This window comes from Anticarsia gemmatalis, chromosome 15 (genome assembly GCF_050436995.1).
Source record: "Anticarsia gemmatalis isolate Benzon Research Colony breed Stoneville strain chromosome 15, ilAntGemm2 primary, whole genome shotgun sequence".
Taxonomy (NCBI): domain Eukaryota; kingdom Metazoa; phylum Arthropoda; class Insecta; order Lepidoptera; family Erebidae; genus Anticarsia; species Anticarsia gemmatalis.
This window is the reverse complement of record NC_134759.1, coordinates 7248253-7267617: the sequence shown is the minus strand read 5'-3', so window position 1 is coordinate 7267617 and position 19365 is coordinate 7248253. Positions and strand designations below refer to the sequence as shown.

At 35.9% G+C, this 19365-nt stretch overlaps 1 long non-coding RNA gene across 1 annotated transcript; it reads right to left on the bottom strand.

The window, feature by feature from the left end:
• Nucleotides 1-448: 448 nt before the first annotated feature.
• LOC142978910 (uncharacterized) lies at nucleotides 449-5705 on the bottom strand. Its single transcript, XR_012959788.1, has 2 exons — nucleotides 5045-5705; nucleotides 449-4930 (listed from the first exon to the last, which is right to left on the bottom strand). It is a non-coding gene; the product is annotated as an uncharacterized LOC142978910 (long non-coding RNA).
• Nucleotides 5706-19365: the final 13660 nt, after the last annotated feature.

Sequence of the window (19365 nt, the reverse complement as noted above, 5' to 3'; positions counted from 1 at the left end):
CTCGTTTAATTTAATTTCCTAATTTCCCAGTTATAATGCTCGCAATTAACTCTGTGAAAAACTTAATAGCACAAATTGTAATTACGGGGTGAATAGTAGGGGTGATTGCGAGAGCCGGCCCTCGGCAACATTAAAATGAAATATGCGAAGTTGAATCGCAAAGAGGTTGCAAAGGGAGGCTCCTTGCCCCTCATTATAAATGTGCGTAAATATTGTTTCTGCGGAGAGCCTTTTGTCGGGCCTCATTAAGAAGCCATTACGAGTTCGAGTTTAATCCGCGTTGTGACTTTTTGCCTAAATGCCAAAAAAGATTGTTTGTGAATTCATAAATTTAAAGGTGAGGTGGTAATTAAAAGAAAAATTAAGGTGTAAAACATCTGTAAAGTTAAAAGGGAGCTGACAACATTGTTGTTCTGAAGTTTTTATTTTTTTAAATTAGAAAAGCTAATCCAATTATAACCCTTTATTGCGTACAAGTGACAGTATTGTGCCTATAATACATGCAAACGTTATCCAGTGCATTGGTGAAGTGTAAACAATAAAAAATCTTAAAACTAAACTTAAATATAAACTCTAAACAAATTGTGACTTATAACTACCTTAAACCTAAAAAAAAAAAGTGAAGTACAAAGTGATTATAAAATTTTCTAATAATTATTACATTGATGAACCCCGATATTATCAATCTTACAAAATCATTCCATAAAAAATCGATTAATCTCCCCTTGCCTCAAGTATATAGTCGCCGTTTACAACGCCATCTATTGGAAACCTGGGCTAACGCGAACTAAAATCGATAAAACTCAGCTGATCTTTAGAAGCGTGTAAACATGCCGTCCGTCAAATGCAATGGTTGCGCCAAGTTCCTTTCATCGCTAGATGCCGCTAAATGTAGCAAATGTGTCGCCGTGTACCACCGTTCTTGCGGAAAAGCACCAGTTTCAGGTCGCGTTAGCCCATCATGGATATGCCCGGAATGTGTAAAAAAAGTGACGGTAAACACCCATGATTTGGCACGCTCCGATAACGACTGCGCATCAGAGGGTCAAGTGGACTCAAGTCCGTTGAATAGTAGCACGGACAGCAACTCTGATTTGGCCGGCCTCCTCAGGAAATTTAAGGAAGAGATCAAGACTTTCGTTAAAGATGAGCTGCTTAACTTGCGTAAAAATGTCTTAGATGAATTTAAAAAAATACAAACCGATATTAACCAGCTCCAAATAGACAATGAAGTCTTCAAGAAATCCTTGGAAACCCAAAAATCCAAAATGGATGCAATGGAGGCGAGAGTCTTTACTCTCGAACAGAAATTGGCCGAATCTGTCAACGGTAACGCAATGGCCCAGTTGCGACTTGAATTAAATGATCGCGACCAACAGCTATTAGCAAATGACATCGAAGTTAGTAACTTGCCTGAATGCAATGGGGAAAACTTAATACATACTGTTAAGTTATTAAGTACAAAGCTCGGTATTCATTTGGAGGATCGAGATATCGTGAGTGCGGACCGGATCGGTGGGAGACGTATTGACGCCACAAGCGCGGCCGGCGAGATGGAGATACGTCCCCGTACAGTCATAGTACGACTGGCGCGTCGCAGCCTGCGTGACGATCTTATAAATGGTGCGCGCGTGCGGCGGGGGGCGACTACAGCTGACCTCAACATGGCAGGTGCACCGAGACGCTTCTACGTTAATGAACGTCTCACAAAGCTGAATCGTCTTTTGTTTCGTCGTGCGAGGGACGCGGGACAACGTGCGGGATGGAAGTACGTGTGGACCAGGCACGGCCGTATTCTTGCCCGTCGTGGGCCTGGAGACAAGGCAAGTGTTATACGTAGTGAGGAAGATCTTATACGGGTTTTTGGGCCGGCTGTGGTTGAAAGTCCAAATAAGTAAATGTTATTATATAATTGATAATTTGCGTATTTATTTGAAGGTTTATCAGTATGTGTGTATTTCTTTTTATCGTGATTTTTTTTATTTCATAAACATGATATTGTTTAACGCTTTGGTATGGCAATTTTCTAATAGCAGTATCCAAAATAGGTGTGTTTTTAAAGTGTGTATTTTTTATTGTTTAGAGAGCCCGTTTATAACAACTTCATATCAATGTAAAATGGTATGCTGTGTTCCTTATCCAACCAAGATTGATGCCACGCAATAAAAATATACTATTTGGTTTTCATAATGCTGGCTCTCTAGCAACGAACCACGACGAATTTCTTATTGCCATGAATAATTATCGAGTTGATGTTATGGCAATAAATGAAACTTGGCTCCGTGAGGGGGAGGAAGGTCGTGCACCTGAGGTTCCCGGGTATAAGTTTCGTCATATTCCTCGTCCCGCGAATGTTCGCGGAGGCCGTGGAGGGGGGGTTGCATTTTATACCAGACTTGACATGAGCACGCGAGTCAAAGCTCACCCTATCCACCCCTCAGTTGAACAAATGTGGATGAGTTTAACGGTGAATACAAAAACTTTATTGATTGGAACTGCGTATCGTCCTCCTTGGTTGGATCTGGATACTTTCCTTGATGCTGTTACTGATAGTATTTGTGCTCTCGCTCCTTATGACAATGTTATCCTACTAGGAGACTTTAATGTTAATTTATTAGACTGTGGTAGTATCAACACTAAGCGCATATTAGATTTTTGTAATTACAGTGATATTGACCAGATTGTTACCGTGCCTACACATCACGTAGGGGATAGTGCAACATTAATTGACCTGATCTGCACAGACGCAAACTATCGAAGTGTAACCGTCAATGATATAACCGAGCTGGGTCATCACGCTTTTATTACGTGTGAATTACTTTTTAAAAAAAATAAGCCTGAGGCGGTTGTCAAAATTTACAGACCCTTACGGAATATAATTCTTAATAACTTCTTGACCGATTTGGATTCGATCAGGTGGGAGGCATTAAATTGTGAGGTTGACGTGAATGACCTGGTGGGTATGTTTAATTCATATGTTTTAAGTATTTTTGATAAACACGCGCCAATAAAAAAAACAACGTTTCGGGGTACACCAACGCCGTGGATTACAGATAACATTAAATTAATTTTCAAATTACGCGATGAAGCCCGCTGTCGGGCTCGAACAACTAATAATGAAGCACAAAAACGTTACTATTTAGATTTAAAACACCAAGCCGCCGTTGCATTATATAACGAAAAAAAGGCATATTTCACCAAAAATATTACTGACAACACAAAAAAGCCTAAAGTTTTATGGTACAACATAAAAACGCACGTACTGTCCACTCCTACGAAGGACAGTACATTTTTAGAACAATGTGATGACCCAGACGGTTTAAATACTGCGTTTCTAGATATACCCGGCAGCTCAAATGTAACGATTTCGGACTTATCATTTTTTGAATTCCATAGATACAGCTCAGCTTCTTTTTCTTTAATTCCTACAGATTCAAACACTGTTTTAAAAATAATCAACAACATAACGTCGAACGCTATAGGTATAGATGGTATATCTAGAGATATGATCCAATTAACTCTTCCGCAGTCCCTTAATGCAATAACTAATGTAGTCAACAAATCTATCAACACACATACTTTTCCGACTTTATGGAAGTTCGCGAATGTACGGCCACTGCCTAAGAACAACAACCCTCAAAACTATAAAGACCTCCGACCCATAAGTATTTTACCGAGTCTGTCCAAGGTTCTGGAAAGAGTAGTGTATACACAGGTGGTAAATTTTTTAGAAACAAATGGAATTCTGCCGGATTTGCAGTCGGGCTTTAGACGGGGCAGGGGCACTGCAACCGCACTGGCAGATGTTGTTGACAACATACTAGAGGCAAGAGACCGGGGCGAAGGCTCGATATTAACATTATTAGATTTTTCCCGCGCTTTTGATAGTGTAAATATAAATTTGTTACTTTCAAAATTGTCGTTCTATGGTTTTGACTGCGACACGGTCAAGTGGTTTGAAAGTTATCTAATTAATAGACTCCAGCGGGTTGAGATTAAAAAGAAAGACGGTACTACTTTGTCTTCCACCCCTAAAGCAGTTCCCAGGGGAATTCCCCAAGGATCACTGTTGGGACCGCTGCTTTTTATTATATATAGTGCAGATATAACAACCTGTATACGAAACAGTAAATACCATATTTATGCCGATGATACACAATTGTATCACTCCATGACGGCAAACAACGTATCGACTGCTGTGCAAGCTATAAACTTGGATCTGGAAAGACTTGTATCTTGGAGCAATAAAAATTCGCTATCACTAAATCCACAGAAATCCAAGTTTATGATTATGGGCAGCAAGAAACAAATAAACTCATTATTATCATGTAGACCGGAAATAAAAATTATGGGGGTAAATATTGAAAGAGTTGATACAGCTAGAAACCTAGGCCTACTCTTTGACCCTGAACTACGCTTTGAGGGACACGTAAACAATCTGGTCAAAAGCTGTTTCTATAAATTAAAGGTTCTGTATAGGATCAGGAAATTCCTTAGCATACCAATGAGAGAAATGCTAGTTGAATCCCTTGTTCTATCTAAGCTCAATTATTGTGATGTGGTTTACGGGCCTTGCCTGTTGTCACGTACAGTCCGACTGATTCAACGGGTACAGAACGCTTGCGCTCGATTCTGTTACAATATACCCCGAAGGAGCCACATCACTCCCTATCTGAATCAATATAATAAATTAAAAATGGAGGCAAGGAGAGAACTTCACCTGGCTACCTTATTATTCGGGGTTCTAAGTAATAAAACACCGGAGTACCTCTATAACAGGCTGGTTTGGCGACGTGATCACTATTCGTACTCCACAAGATCGTCATCGAGGCCGCTTTCCGTACAAAATCACAAAACTGTGGCATTCAGGGGATGTTTTAGGTATGCCGCCACTCACTGTTGGAACAATATACCACCGCCTGTAAGATCCCTAAAATCAAAATTTTGTTTTAGAAGTAATATGAAAAAAATACTTCTCAACCAGCAAATAACACGTAGTAATATTTAGTATAGATAATCTAATATGTAATTGCCTACTACTTACACTATGTTTATGATCCATGCACATCATAATTTTGGCATAAGCTGGTTTTTCTTACTGCTCCTCATACAGTGGTGGCGGTGATTTGTTATCTTTGTTGTTGACGAAGTGTGGCTGCCATTTTTGTTTTGCATCTTTGTTAGTGTCCACGGAAATTTTTAAAATCAGGCTGTCGAAATTATGTTCAATATCGCGTGACTCGTGCGCTGCTGTCGCGCCGGCGCGTGTTTGTGAGTAATTCACGTGATGGGACCGGCGCGGCGGCGGCGAGCGAGACGGGTCTTGTGTGAGAGAGATAACTACAAGTATGTACGACAATAATTTGTGTACCTACATAATATTTATAATGATACAGTTTATTTGATGAATGATATTGTTTATTATTTATTTATTAGTATTTTTTTCAATTAATATGTGGGTATTTTTGTTGGTGATGGGTATACAAGTAAGTTTGTAAACAATGGTTTTTTGTTTTCTGTTTCTGCTGCTCCCGTAAATGGCGTCATTTAGGGTGGTCACTGAAAACCAGCGCTGTGTTGTGGTTTGTCACAACCAGCATAATGCTGAGTGACCTCCCTGTTGGCACACAGGACGCTGCTTATTTAATATTAATATTATTGTGTTTTGATATGGTTTCTGTGTGTTTCAATAAATACTATTTTCTTTCTTTTCTTTCTTTCTTTCTTTCTATATACGTTGAAACAGGGCAGGCTATTTGCAAGGCGAGAACTGTGAAATACTCGAAGTGAGTTCGCCTTGCTTTGAATTCGACTGTTACTCTCGAATATAAGCAGAATAGACTACAGAAGAGAGCCACTCTAATCGCCACACATTAAATAAAGTATGTACATTTTTGAACACTATCAAAAAATCTTAGCAATAAACAAAGAGGTAAGTATAGATATTTTCTTTAAAATATTTGCAATCTTCCGATCCCACACTATTCCATAAATATTTATTGAAACGTTACATAGATAACCGCCTACTCTAGCGTATAAAGTTGGATGTTCAATAGCAAGTGTTCGTTTTAAAATCCCTGAGTTTAAGGTAAGTCTCGGTTTTCAGAAGGTTTCGTAGTAAGTGATAAAGTTTGTTAGGAACTTGTAGGGCTTAGTACGTCGTAGTGCCTGAACGAGGGTCAATTTGGTCGTGAGCGAGTTTCGGCTTATTTTATTTCAGCTGGCTTTCGAAGATTTTCTTAGAGAGTTATTTTATTGAGATACTTTTGGGTTCTCCCTCACATTAAATAAGTGTCACAATTGAGATAGTTATGAAGTGATTTACTGATTTCCCAAAAGGAAGTTAAGATTTTACCAGAATTTTATATTATTTTAAATTTTGACACCTGCTTCGATACTTAATTATTGCTATAGTTAGTGTGATGAAAACTAAATTAGCAATGTTGACTTTTTTTTCGAAATTTCTGAAATGTCATTCTCTTTATGCATTTACGTTTGCAATGTTATTAAGATTGTCATTAATAGTTACAATGCACCCCAAACATTCCTAAAGACGCCATTTTAGCAGAAGACGAGAACGGCAAAGTACATTCGGACTCTAGTTACGACCGAACTTTGACATTAAACACCCACTGAGGCAACTTTAGTGGGGTTCATTAACAATTATATTAAACCCTTCAATGGCATGCTTCCCAGTTTTAATACCAGATGCTCAATTTACTGAATAGTGACGTCATTATTCGTAAATGTACTACCCGCTTTAGAACTTCGAACTACAGTTGTGAGTTCAAGAGATAAAAGTTTGTCAATCGTTTGTTAGTTTCCTCTTTCTCAGTGATTTGAAGCTAATCTTTTTGTTAGATGTTGGAAAACAAGTTTAAGTCGGTTCAATTACTGTTTTCTAGTTTTGTTGATTTATTTGACACTTGAAAATTTTCATGGTGATGAGCAGTATCTGTGTTACTGTAAAAGCCCGAACGGTGGTAAATCCTAAGATTTTCCGGTATAACCTAAGATTTACCAACTCGCAATGGTAAAAGTCCGAACAATACTTTTATTTCGAACTTTTACCTATATTCACTTGATGATGTCAAGATGTCGCCGGAGCCCCGCTTCGCGGGGCTCCTCTTTCTGGGTGGTTAAAAAAAAATAACCACGAAGGCTAAGGTGGGAGCGAGCGAAGCGAAGCTCCCACCTTAGCCTAACCTAACCTACCCATGTCGCTTTGCCCAAAACTCCTTCTTTATAACTATGTCACAGTATATAATTAATAATAATTATACCGTGAAACAGTTATAAACATAGTTATGAAGGAGGATTTTTTTATATATCGTAACATAGTTTTTAAACTCTGGCTTGTTCGGACTTTTACCATTGAGAGTTGGTAAATCTTAGGTTTTACCGGAAAATCTTAGGATTTACCACAGTTCGGGCTTTTACAGTAACATCTACATAAATAGTATCTAAAACTTCGTCAAAGTTCGTTATAATTATTATCTGTGTTACATAGTAGGTTTTTATTTCTAGACTCGGAAATGCTAACACAACTAGTAATTCCGTGTTCCTAGATATTAATACCTACCTATATTATTTATATTATTTTATGTTACCATTTTATTGATCAGATAGATACCACAAAAAAGTAGAAAAAAGAACTTTGAATACTGAAAACTGTTTTTCTTGATACTTGCAATTTTTTTTCACAATTATTATTGCACCGCGATTCATTTGCATTTTTACAACGAACCAGAAAAACTGGTAAACGACTTGGAGAATGAAGAGTTGGTTTTTAAATGCAGTTATGCTTACTGATTTGCATACTGATTGCGAACTGATGGTCCTGGCACCGAGCTTATTACACTGATATTTGTATGAACTCAAAGGTTGTAAAAATGATAATACTTACTTTTTTAATATCAATAATCTAGAAACGGACGTTAGGCTTTTTTGAAAATCTAACGTCGGTTCGCTAATTTAAAAAAAAGTATAGGTACCCCAGCTAATTTTGTAATTTTCTTTACCACTATTCACACTTTTCGTTCCGAATATATCGTAGAACTGTAGGTAAGTGCATAGTATAAGAAGTGATCACCCGACTTTGTCTATCCCTGAGTGTAGGTGTATGCCTATCTTCGTATGAAGATTAATGGACTTGGGTATATAAACAAACAATATCGTTTCCTTACAAAATTTCGTATCAAAAAGCGGGAGGAAGTTAGCGTAGGCTACAAAAATGCAATCGAAATGACGCTACTAAAAGGCTCCCAAGTGTTTAGTTGTCATTGAGACCTTTTGGGCATCGCAAGGCACGTAACTTCTAGCTTATAAGTAGGTCAATCGATATACCATACTCCGAGGGCTGTGATTATAATAACAATATATAATCACAAGTTTTTCTACGCCCCTTCCTGTCCTAATAATAAAACAGGAAGATTCGTTGAAACTTTGATGAATTTGTTTTCGATATTTGTGTTCGTAAACAGGTTACTTGCTAACTTTACCGTGGGGTAGATGTCGAGGTTTCTTATGTATGTTATCAGGGAAAAAGGTAAAAAAAACTTTGAGAAGAAATACATACTTCTTAAAGTATAACTCATAGTACGAAAAAGCATAAAGTTTGTCTGCTTGTTTCGTTTGATTGATCAAATTAAGCTTAGATATTACAACGGATCAATAGTGTTCGAAGTGTTAACCGGTTTAGGACCGTTTTTTTTTTAAAAAAATTTTGAGTATCTGAAATGGCTTTCGCAATGATGCGAGCGGAGCCACGCTGGTCGTCTAGTATATAAACTGCATTCAGGGGTTTTCTAGATTGTCGTACAAGTAATTTAAAGTCATGAACACTTGAACTGTTTTCTGTTATTAAATTAGTTAGAATGCTTTTCCTGTATGAAGTTTTAGTTGTATTTAATTAAGAGGATACACTGTTGCTATGCTAAACCAACTGAAACATAACCTACCTACAAAACAAACTATATTCCAAAAGTTATAAACTCCTTCACAAGGCAAACTTTGCCTATAGAGGGAGTGTCTCGCTTTGATAATAATATGAAATAATGTATCGTACGCAATAAAATAAATCATCAATATTAATGGTACACTAAATCTTAATGTTATTAGCTATAAACATTCTGCTTTGTTTCCTTCAGTTGTAATAAAACTATTATAGATTAAGAATGCTGTTATGAGTTCTCTGTTGTTCTATTTGTTACTCCATAACTTATGTGTAATCATTTTATTGTATCTCTTCCAAAACTAACGGCGTAATAAAGAAATTTGGGTTACATAAAATACATTTTTGTGAGTCCTTTCTAAGAAATTGTATTCCCATTTTATAAAAGAAGCCTTATGCCAGACATCAGGCACGCGTCGAGCCTATTCTTCAATATCAAACCTAAAAGCTAGCTGTCAAAGCAGCCCCCAAAAATATATATAAAGATTGATGAGCACTAGCTACCTATTACGACTTGTTCCCTTTACCGAGGTAATCCTGAATAAGTTATCGGCGTTCTATAGGGAAACACCTTAAAAGTAAATTAGGCCTGGATTAGGGACCCGATCTGTGGAAATCCGAGGACGGTTGGGTGGCGCAAAGGCGGCTTTCCGGGATAACGGGAACAGCTATCTATCCGCCTATCCGCCGCCCGTGCTCGGGTAATCTGGACGAGTCTTTCTTTTTTGTCAGTCGAACGAAAAGCTTTGATCTGCTGAAGTTTTGCGCGGAATCCTGTCAAGAACAATGAAGCTGTGGGCGCTTTTTCTGTGAGTCGACTTTTCATTTTTAGGGACCCTTGATGAGAAGATAATATTTATTATCTCTTAACGTCCACTTGACAATGATTCAAAGCTTTTTATACCCGTCAAGATTACTACTTATATGTGGTGAACGGAATTTTATTCGCTTTGATAAATCTCTGCTAAATTCAGAGTTCTATTTTTTGCTTTCTGTAATTTTCAAGTAGGTATCTAGGGATAACAGTCATTGGAATGTGTTCTATTTAAATTCGATTCCGGGAGAAATTTATGGAATTCTAATAGCACGTTTGCTTTGCTACTTTATTGGCTATTCGTGATTTCAGAAAAGGAGAGTAGATTAAAACTCTACTTTTATCGGAAAATTCCCCTTTATTAACTAGAACATTCGAGAATGATGTTCAACGTTTTTAGTAGGTACTATTTCCTGGTCCACATTCATTGCGAATAAAAGCGCTATCACTTCTCTTCATTCACGTTTTACCCCTTAATATAAAAGTAAACTGACGTTTTATATGAGAGGCCTACTAGTAAAGTTGCGAGGAAGTAATGTTTTTACGAGAAGGAACCCTCGGTGCGTGGTCGAAATCCAGATTGCTCTCTAACTTACTTATCCGATTTTAACCGAAGTGGAGTATGAAAAAACCTTATTTTTATAGAGCTTTCACACGTTATGCGATGAATACAAAAAGAACTCAGCCAGACGTTTTTTTTGTGCCTAGGCTTAAGGATAGTTTTTCACTTTTTCTAATGACGTTACAAAGATCGCGAAGCGGAATGTTTTTGTGTTGTTCGAGATTTTGTTAAAGTATTTCTTCATAGATGACATGGAGGTTTTCCAGGAAAAAGAACAGCTCTATTAAAAATATAGTGACTGTGATGTAATTAGTAACTGGATGAAATATAAAATGTATCTATTTATCATTAGTATCTTAACTCAACCAGACTAGACTAATATTATTGTTTGATAACAATAAAGCGCTATCTATTCCACACTTCACTTAAAACAATTCTTATCTACTTACCTACTTAAATTTAGACAAATGAGTAATTACAAAACTCAGTATTTTGAAGTATATTCAGCGGAAGAACCCAAAGCCGAGAAAAAATTGCAAGGAAATAATTTTGAATGCGATCGCAAGTTAAATGAGACAACCGAGACAAAATACACTTGAGTGCACGTTTGTTTCGCCGCGTAAAAAATAACTGTAATAAACGGTAAGGGCGGAAGCGCTACGGTGTGCCCTAAATATTATTGTTAACAGTCACAATAAAAAATACGAGTGGATCATTCATAGTGGGGACTTCGCTCACTTTATTGTTATTTCCCCGGGCGCGGCCGCGGTACGCTCTCGACGCTGGCTGATAAGATTTTGTATAAATATCATTCACCTACATAAGTAGGAGACGCTTGAAAATGTTTGTGAACAACTCAAGGTTGACTGATATTGCGGTTTTCTTTTGTGGTGTTGATAATGGCTTCGGAAAAGACTCTTCAGAGTGCTTGAATGTAGAGCTAGATCTAGAACTATAATATGTAGGACTAGTTTATCTTATGCTAGACAGCAAAATATAGTCTGCATAAACACAGCCTTGCAAGTATTTCTACCAATAGGAGTCGATAAAACGATGTAATGTATGCAGAGGCTGTTCTTTCGGCTTTACTAATGTCATAATCTCACGCTACTTATAGTAAAGGCTCATCAAAAATATTCCCACCATAAAGACCACCATGAATAACGCTGTTCATAAGTATGATACATGGGACAGGCTCTGTCCCTTTCATTATAAAGGGAGGGTGGAGAACCGAAGACCGCAAGCAACGTCTATGGGAGCGTAATGAACTTACTGTCACGGATATATCATGGCGCGTGTAGATTTAGGGACTATCAAATAAATTGTACTATGCAGTGCGGTTTATTTCGTCTAAGTGTGGAGACGTAATTTTGGCTTGGGTTGTTTAATTTTCGGCTGGTTTATTGTGAAGTAAGAAGAGCTATGTTTACTACTAAACCAGAGTTTTGCGTTGTCCGGAAACGTTACACTACATAATTTGTGAAAATGCTACCAGTTGTAGCTGTTAACATCATCTATTCTTTATCATTGTTGTTATTGAAAAATTAAATATTTTCTCTTCTTTGTCACGCAGTTTTAGGTCTTAAGAATTTTAAAAGACTAGGAAATAATACATTTTCTAATATAAAGGTGTACCTGTAATATATAGCAACACTTGTGAATTGTGATTGTTGGTCATAAAATACAGTTAAAATAATTGGGTTGTTTTGTGACCTTTTCGTGGCATAAAAGCCCACGTTATGGAGTAGTTTATTATAACAAAACACACAAAGAACATTATCTTAGCCAAGATAAATGTGCTGCAACTATTAGAATTCTTTCTGCTAAATGCTCCCCGGAGAACGAGCTCGTGATATAAATTGTTCCTGCTATAAATCGTGATCACTGAATGTTTATTGTGCTTCTAGAAGAACTAAGAAATGTATTAATGTACGGTTAATTAATATTTAGGTTTATTAGGGAGGTACTTCTTACTCAAGCATATTATTATATTGGCGACGTCTTTGACGTAGAACGATTGACGTGACGTCCGCCAATGGTGTTATAAATTGTATGAATTGCATGCGAGTCTCACCCGGAACTAGTGGTTTCATCGTATGGTGAACAAGTTCGCTTAACGCATCACTTATTCTAGGCGAGTAATATAAAGATAACTCGCAAAACTATAAAAAAATGGTTTTAAAATTGGATTTTAATTGAAAATTTGCAAACATTTCTCTGGTTTCTCTATAGCGAGCTATACTTATGCCTCTTTAAATATGGGTCAAAGTAACTAGGAAGTAAATACTTCCGCAATTTATACAACATTAAAAAATATTGGAAGATCCTGTCAGTTAATGTTTTCCTTATAAAGGGAAAAACGACAAGAAAAGCCAATAAAAAGAAAGGATAATGAAGATAGCAAAGGAAATGTATAGCCACGAATATTTATTTATGTAAATGTCAACCATAATACCCTTTGCTTCATTGGTTATTTAAAATATTGTTATTGTTAGCTGTTCTAATTATTTTTAATGGAACAATATTGGGATATTATAGCGTCGTGTCTAAAAGGTTAAATTATTGATAAAGATATTTACTTTAAGGACTAATGTAATGACGAAGAATACATTTACTCTTGTTTATTTAAAAATAATCTATCTTTCACTACTAATCAATAGAAAAAAATATAATTATCGATTAAACCTATAATATATTTTGCAACTTACTTAGATTAGCGTCTTCTTATCGTATGGCGTTTTCGAAATGTAAGGTAACTATGATATTATTTTTCAAGATACAGTCACTATTGATTACGAAAGACATAACACATCCCATTCGACGGTTCTAAAATGCGGAAAACCTCAGAACAAGACTAAAGAATATTTTTTCGAACGTTCAGTGTTTCTGGCAGCCGTCTGAAGACGATTCGTTTGTTTTGAATAGAAGGATGACAACAAAGGATTGTGACTACAGAACAATAAGAGTACTCGCAATGGAGCACAGTGATAACTAATTTCCAGTTAGTTTTTGTCTTTAGGTTTTGAAGAAAAAAATTTAGAATCTAAGGGTTTATTTTAATGTTAAATAATAATTCACACGATTGATGACTCATTTTCAGACGAAGTGGAGTTATTGAAACTTTTCAATGAGATACAGTTTTGAATTTGTGTGACCTGAAAAAACTGAACATCGTTAATGTAATAGAGTGATGTTACGGTTCAGCTTGCATTTAAGTGCAACTGCTTTAATATCGTACGTTATACAACAATATTCAAATGCAATACTTATCTACGTTTACTTTTACAACTGATCCACGAGTTCATGGATCAGTTAAGTACTGTAACATTACTTACCTACCTAATGCCCGGTTTCTGAGTACAGCTAAGCGGTAGTTTATCTATTCAATAGCGTTTTGTATATGAGTTTAAACACTATTGAATATATATACTACCGCTAAATGTACCTCAGAAACCGGAGGTTACTGTACTAGTATTAAAATTTACCTAAAATTCAAACTGAAATCCACTCGAGACTGAAGATCCATCCATCACGGTGAAGCCTTTAAGTCGTTGTTATAGCTTTGAAGTTTTAGACAGGAGTGCCACATCTATTACAAGTTTAGTTTGAGTGGTTTCAGGTTATTGACTACGTGAAGGCCTAGACGGAAGCTTGGCAAGCGATGATCCGTGTTACCAAATATACGCTGATTTTGATTCTCAGAAGGCTTTATTGAGGAGAAACGGCTATTTTGGTAGGCAGTTCATTTTCACTAGTAATTTATTGAAGTAAAGATTTTGTTTGTGTACAATTAAATTATATATTAAGTATATTAGCGTCTAAAATAATAACTAAGTAGAGTCGTGGCTGGTGGAAGTAGGTATACAAAATTCAGAATTTAGAACATCAGTGATGCGCTAATGCAGTTAATGGTGACCTGTTTGATACATAGCTACTTTATTTTGGAAATACATAATTCTTAATCATAATGGATGCAAACCGTGGGTGCTAAGGCTATTATTAGACGTGGCAAACGTATTATATTCAGAGATATGTAGGCAGGTGATCTTTGCAAATAACATATTTCATTACAACGTTTGGGAATATTCATCACACCATGTTTATTCATTTCATAAATTATCTCGCTTGAACTCAGAAGAAAACTACATTTACGAGAGACCTGTTTTTCGATAGCGTCCTTTTACTTAATGATGGTACTTGCGTCTTGTTAGTTCCAAATAAATAGCGCAATATTGTCCCCTATTTGCGACCTTTCAAGATAATTAAATGTATCCGCGGTCTAGACCTACTAAGTATCCACTTTGGTTTATTTATTGGTTTACTTTGTAACAAAAACGAATACATTTAGCAACAGAAATAAAAAGGGTCTAGAAAAAGGATCAAAATCCGCCTTGCCAGATTTCTTAGTACGGTTTTTGCAACAACTGAACAGAAAATCTTGAATAGAAAGTATTAGATTGTGTAGTAATTTTTCTTCAAAATCCCTGAACAAAGAATGTTTATCTAAGTGCTTAATGAAATGTTATAAATGCAGCAGAGATTCGTACCTTAGTCGAATAATATTGTATAAAACTTTAAGCTAAGTAGTAGGGGGTGACCTAGTTGCAACAGGACCGAGACACCTTAGTTTATGAAGCAGTGAGCCGACGTCAAAAGACCAAGTAAATTGAAGGAGATTGGGTGGAAAAGCGGTCTTTGACAATCCGGAACACTGGCTAGGATTAAAATGATTTCAAAAGGCTTGTATAATCAAAGGCTTTATTTCAGAGACAAGCAAAATAGCAGCAATATTCCTCCTTTTGGATACATTATGACGGAAATAATTAAAATTTTTGCGTTAATTCTTTCTTTCCAGCGCTTTGTGGAATGAAAATATTCTTGCGGCGTTTTAAATTTATGGTTTTCTTTTAACCCTTTTTCCATGCAGGTAAAATGTAGGTGGGAACCCAAAGGAAAGTTCCGACTCCCGGGAATATTAAATTTGAATAATTATATTCATAACATCCATTATGTTAGTGACAATCTAATTGAGGATGGCGTTGTTGTTATAAAATAAAACCGACTGTGAGCCTATTCCGATCGCGAAAAGCTCCTTTGCTATTTTCTATAATACAAACAGCTTTGCATTAAATATATTATGTATTATAGGTCTGGTTTATGATAAGTCGAGATTATTTAAAATTGTAAACCTATCTATTATATCAAGTGAAATCGATACAAATTAATATTAATTAAAAATTCAATTGTCATCGAACTCCAAAATCAAGTTGTTTAATTGCTTCGCTTCAACGAGCATCATCTTAATTAAGTTTGAAAATGTAGACAGATAAATAATACGACGATAGAGCCCAAATTATTTGCTGGAGGGTCTCGACTTCATAAATTAAGGGAGGAGTGCCAAAGTACGTGAAAAACAATAAGGTGCGTCGCGACAACACAGTTCATTTTGAATGAACTCGCTACTCTCTTATTACAAGTTTGTAAATTTTATTTCCTGGAATACGTTCTTTGTGCTTTTTATTTATTTCATTTGATTAGTCTAGTCTTTCTGTGTGATAAAAATGTATTTTTTCAAGCTTTTAATTACTTTCTAAATTGAAGATCTCTCGAGGTTAAGTAATTTTTAGGACCCTAATTTTTGAATATTATATTTTTGTGAATGCGGATTAAATTCAAATAAATATAAACGACACAAACAATTTCATATAGAATTAAACATATTTTGAAATATAGAATAGTAATAATATCAAATGGATACAAGCACAATAAATATTCAAATCGACCATAACTACGGACTGTCATATAAGTATGTCTACTCGAATTACAACAGGACCCAACGGCTTAATGAGCCGGAGCCCAGAAGCCCATATATAAACTGTGGGAACCCATGTCACACTGCGTGAATTAGTCCACATTTCACCACAAACGTCTCATTATAGTAAGTGAAATATAAACCATTTTGTAAACTTATTTGAAATGTATTAAAAAGTAAGTACATCCATAGATTGCCAATCTCCCGTCAGACGGTTTTTGACGGTTCAAAGCGGTGTCAATCAGCCGTTTGGTCAAAAGCCGAAACTTTTTCTGCTGTAGACTTTGACTGACATGCTTCCCGTTGCTCGTTTGTTATTCTAGAGAAATAGCACGTTCGAATATCTTTGTATTGTAAAACTATTATCGACTTATAACCAAATCGATGCATAAGCGAAAAAAAGATGCGCCATTTTAAGTTTTGTTTTAACGGTCGAGTTTAAAATTTTGTTTGATATTTAAAATTCTTTTCGCCGAAACATTTTGCTGTGAGGTTTTTAATTTAGCCTTAGAACCTTAACGGGCACGCCTCATCCGAATTATAGTAAAAACCGAGCGTATTTTTTACCACCCCGAAGCGAAATTACGATGAAATTTTAATTTGATTAGAAATCTGTCGGGTGAAATTTCTGGGTAAGTGAAGGATCATGAAATTTAAATTTTATTTGGACAAGAAGGGAATGGCCTGTTTATCAATCTTGGGTTAACATTACACGGTTAAGGAATGCGTTAATATTTTTAAGTAAACGGTAGACGCTTAAAAAGGCTTTCGTGTAAAAGCTAAGCGGCTTATTTAATTTAGTGCGTAACGACGTTCCCTAAATAAAATATGTTTGAAAAGAATCCGGAAAGTGGACGCGGGTGAAATAAGGTTAGAGGTCGTTCACTCCCCGAATTCTTCATGAATATTTTAGATCATTTTATCAAGCGCTATTTATAGCGTTTCGTTATTACACTAGACAATGTTCTATTCTTATTGGTTATGGATTTATATCGGAGTTACACCATTTGAAATCACAAAATTAATCAGTATCAGAAGTATGATGGGCTTTAATACAACGCACGAGCCTTTCTTCTAATTGTAATATGATCTAATAAATAGCAGTTTTGCAAACTAGGACGACAACATTATTTAATGAGCACCTAAACAAACGTTTAAGAAGGCTTCTCAATGACGTACCTCCATTTCCTTCTTAACCAGCTTAAAGAGCTCGTTACACACCTTCCACCCTTTTAAACATCAACGGCTTTACAACTATCATTACGTAAACTACGGTAAGCCGGCGAAAAGGAAACAAATATTCGTCGGTCACATTCCTCTTGAAATATCTCGGAAGCGTCTAACTTCCCGACTTTACAGTGTTATCTTTTAATTTTGGGATAAAATACTTTGGAAACGAGGGTCAAAAATTTTAACAGTGTATTTGAGCGTCAAAAATTGCAATCGCAGCTCGGTGTATCAAATTAGCCGAAGGGACAACATGCCTAAAATTCCCTACAAGCCATTTCACCTTAAGGGCCATATTTTACTAGGTGCGCCTTACCTGGGCCCTGTCGTAAAGGGAATTAATGAAATCCCACCGTTCAATAAGGCAGGGGGACTAATGATATAGCTCCTACATTTAATTACTTCTCCAAAAGTAATCAATTCTCCGCTATAACATAAAGTTACATTCATATTTTATGTCGGAGCCGATCGGGATAACTTATGAAGCATTTAGAATTTGTAAGTACAATTCCGATGTTATCGGCGTCAGTTGTTCGTTTTATAGGGTCGCTTCTACAATTTGAAGACTCGTTCGAACAAATAAATTTGGGAATTATTAAATAAAGATGTTTGAAACAAGAAAGTTGTAAAACGATTATTTGAAATTGTATAGAAGTAATTTCAGTAAATGTCATGAGATCGCATCTATTATACAGTCCTTAGATGGAACTTTTAGTCTTATAAGAATTATAAACTTGATGTCTTCATTAAGTTCATATTATAACGGGATCCGGTACATACGAGGACGCTAAAAATACTTTTATTCGTCAACAGATCGTTTGGGTAATAAAGTGCTCCGAACTTCAATTTCTCATAAACCCGAAGAAGTTATTTATAAATATAAATCAATTTGAGCTTTGCAAAATAAAGTAGGAGGCTAGAAGGATCGTCGCAAAGCATATACATTCAAGTAACTCCATCCAACGACTACTCTTATTAAAGTTCTTACTGCTTTCATTTCCAAATTAAATGGCAATTTAGAGCTATTATATACTCTGTCGTTTCCCCCAGGAAATATTCAGTTTGTACTGAAGACAGAGTAAAAGCTATTTATTTTATTTACGCTACCCGTTTTCGCCCATTAGGTGAAGAGACATGAGCCGTATCATAGGCTCTTACTGTTTCGTGCTTTCTATTTCATGTTGGCGGTTAGTTTTATTAGGGTATTAGAGAAATAGGACAACGTTCTTTGGAGTATCTATATAGGAGTTACTTTCAGAAAACGTGCTACTTGCTTGTGTTAGAGATACAGAGAGCATGATTTAACATAATATTGACATTGCAAATAATATTGGGTACGACTGTCTTGAGGTCGTTGACCGGATCAGATAGACTACTAACGGTCGCTTTTTTAGTAGCTTGGAGTTTAATATCAAGTAATTATTGAATTTTAGTTAAAATATACCTCTGGCTTAATAGTATTACTAAAATAATTATTTGCTTTGGAAATAATCCTAAAAACTTCCAGTGAAAAGAAATCAGGATTGTTTTTAAGCTTACATGCAAAACGGCCATTGTGACTTACAAATGTAATCTAGGTCAGTATGCCCATATTCATTAAAACTAATAGGTTTCAGAACGGACTCCAGTTAATTCCGAGAATGGTCCCGCTTCCTATAAATCAAATTGGAGTTTGAATTCACTTTATAATCGGATGCGTGACTGCCTTATACATGTGCATATAATATCTGCTATACTACGTACATACTTATACTATATTATTATTTAGCTATTAAATATATATTTTTGGATAATGAATAATATATTTGTGGAACAATCCTTTGTTCCGTAAAATAAGTAATAGTTTATCTATTAAGTATCTTTGTGTACGATACTTGTATGATTAATCGAATACTTACAATATTAAATTAAAATAGTATATTATAATCTCGAGCATAGAGATTAAGTGCGTACCTATGTACTTATTACTTCATTTCATACCTCGCACGAGAATCAAT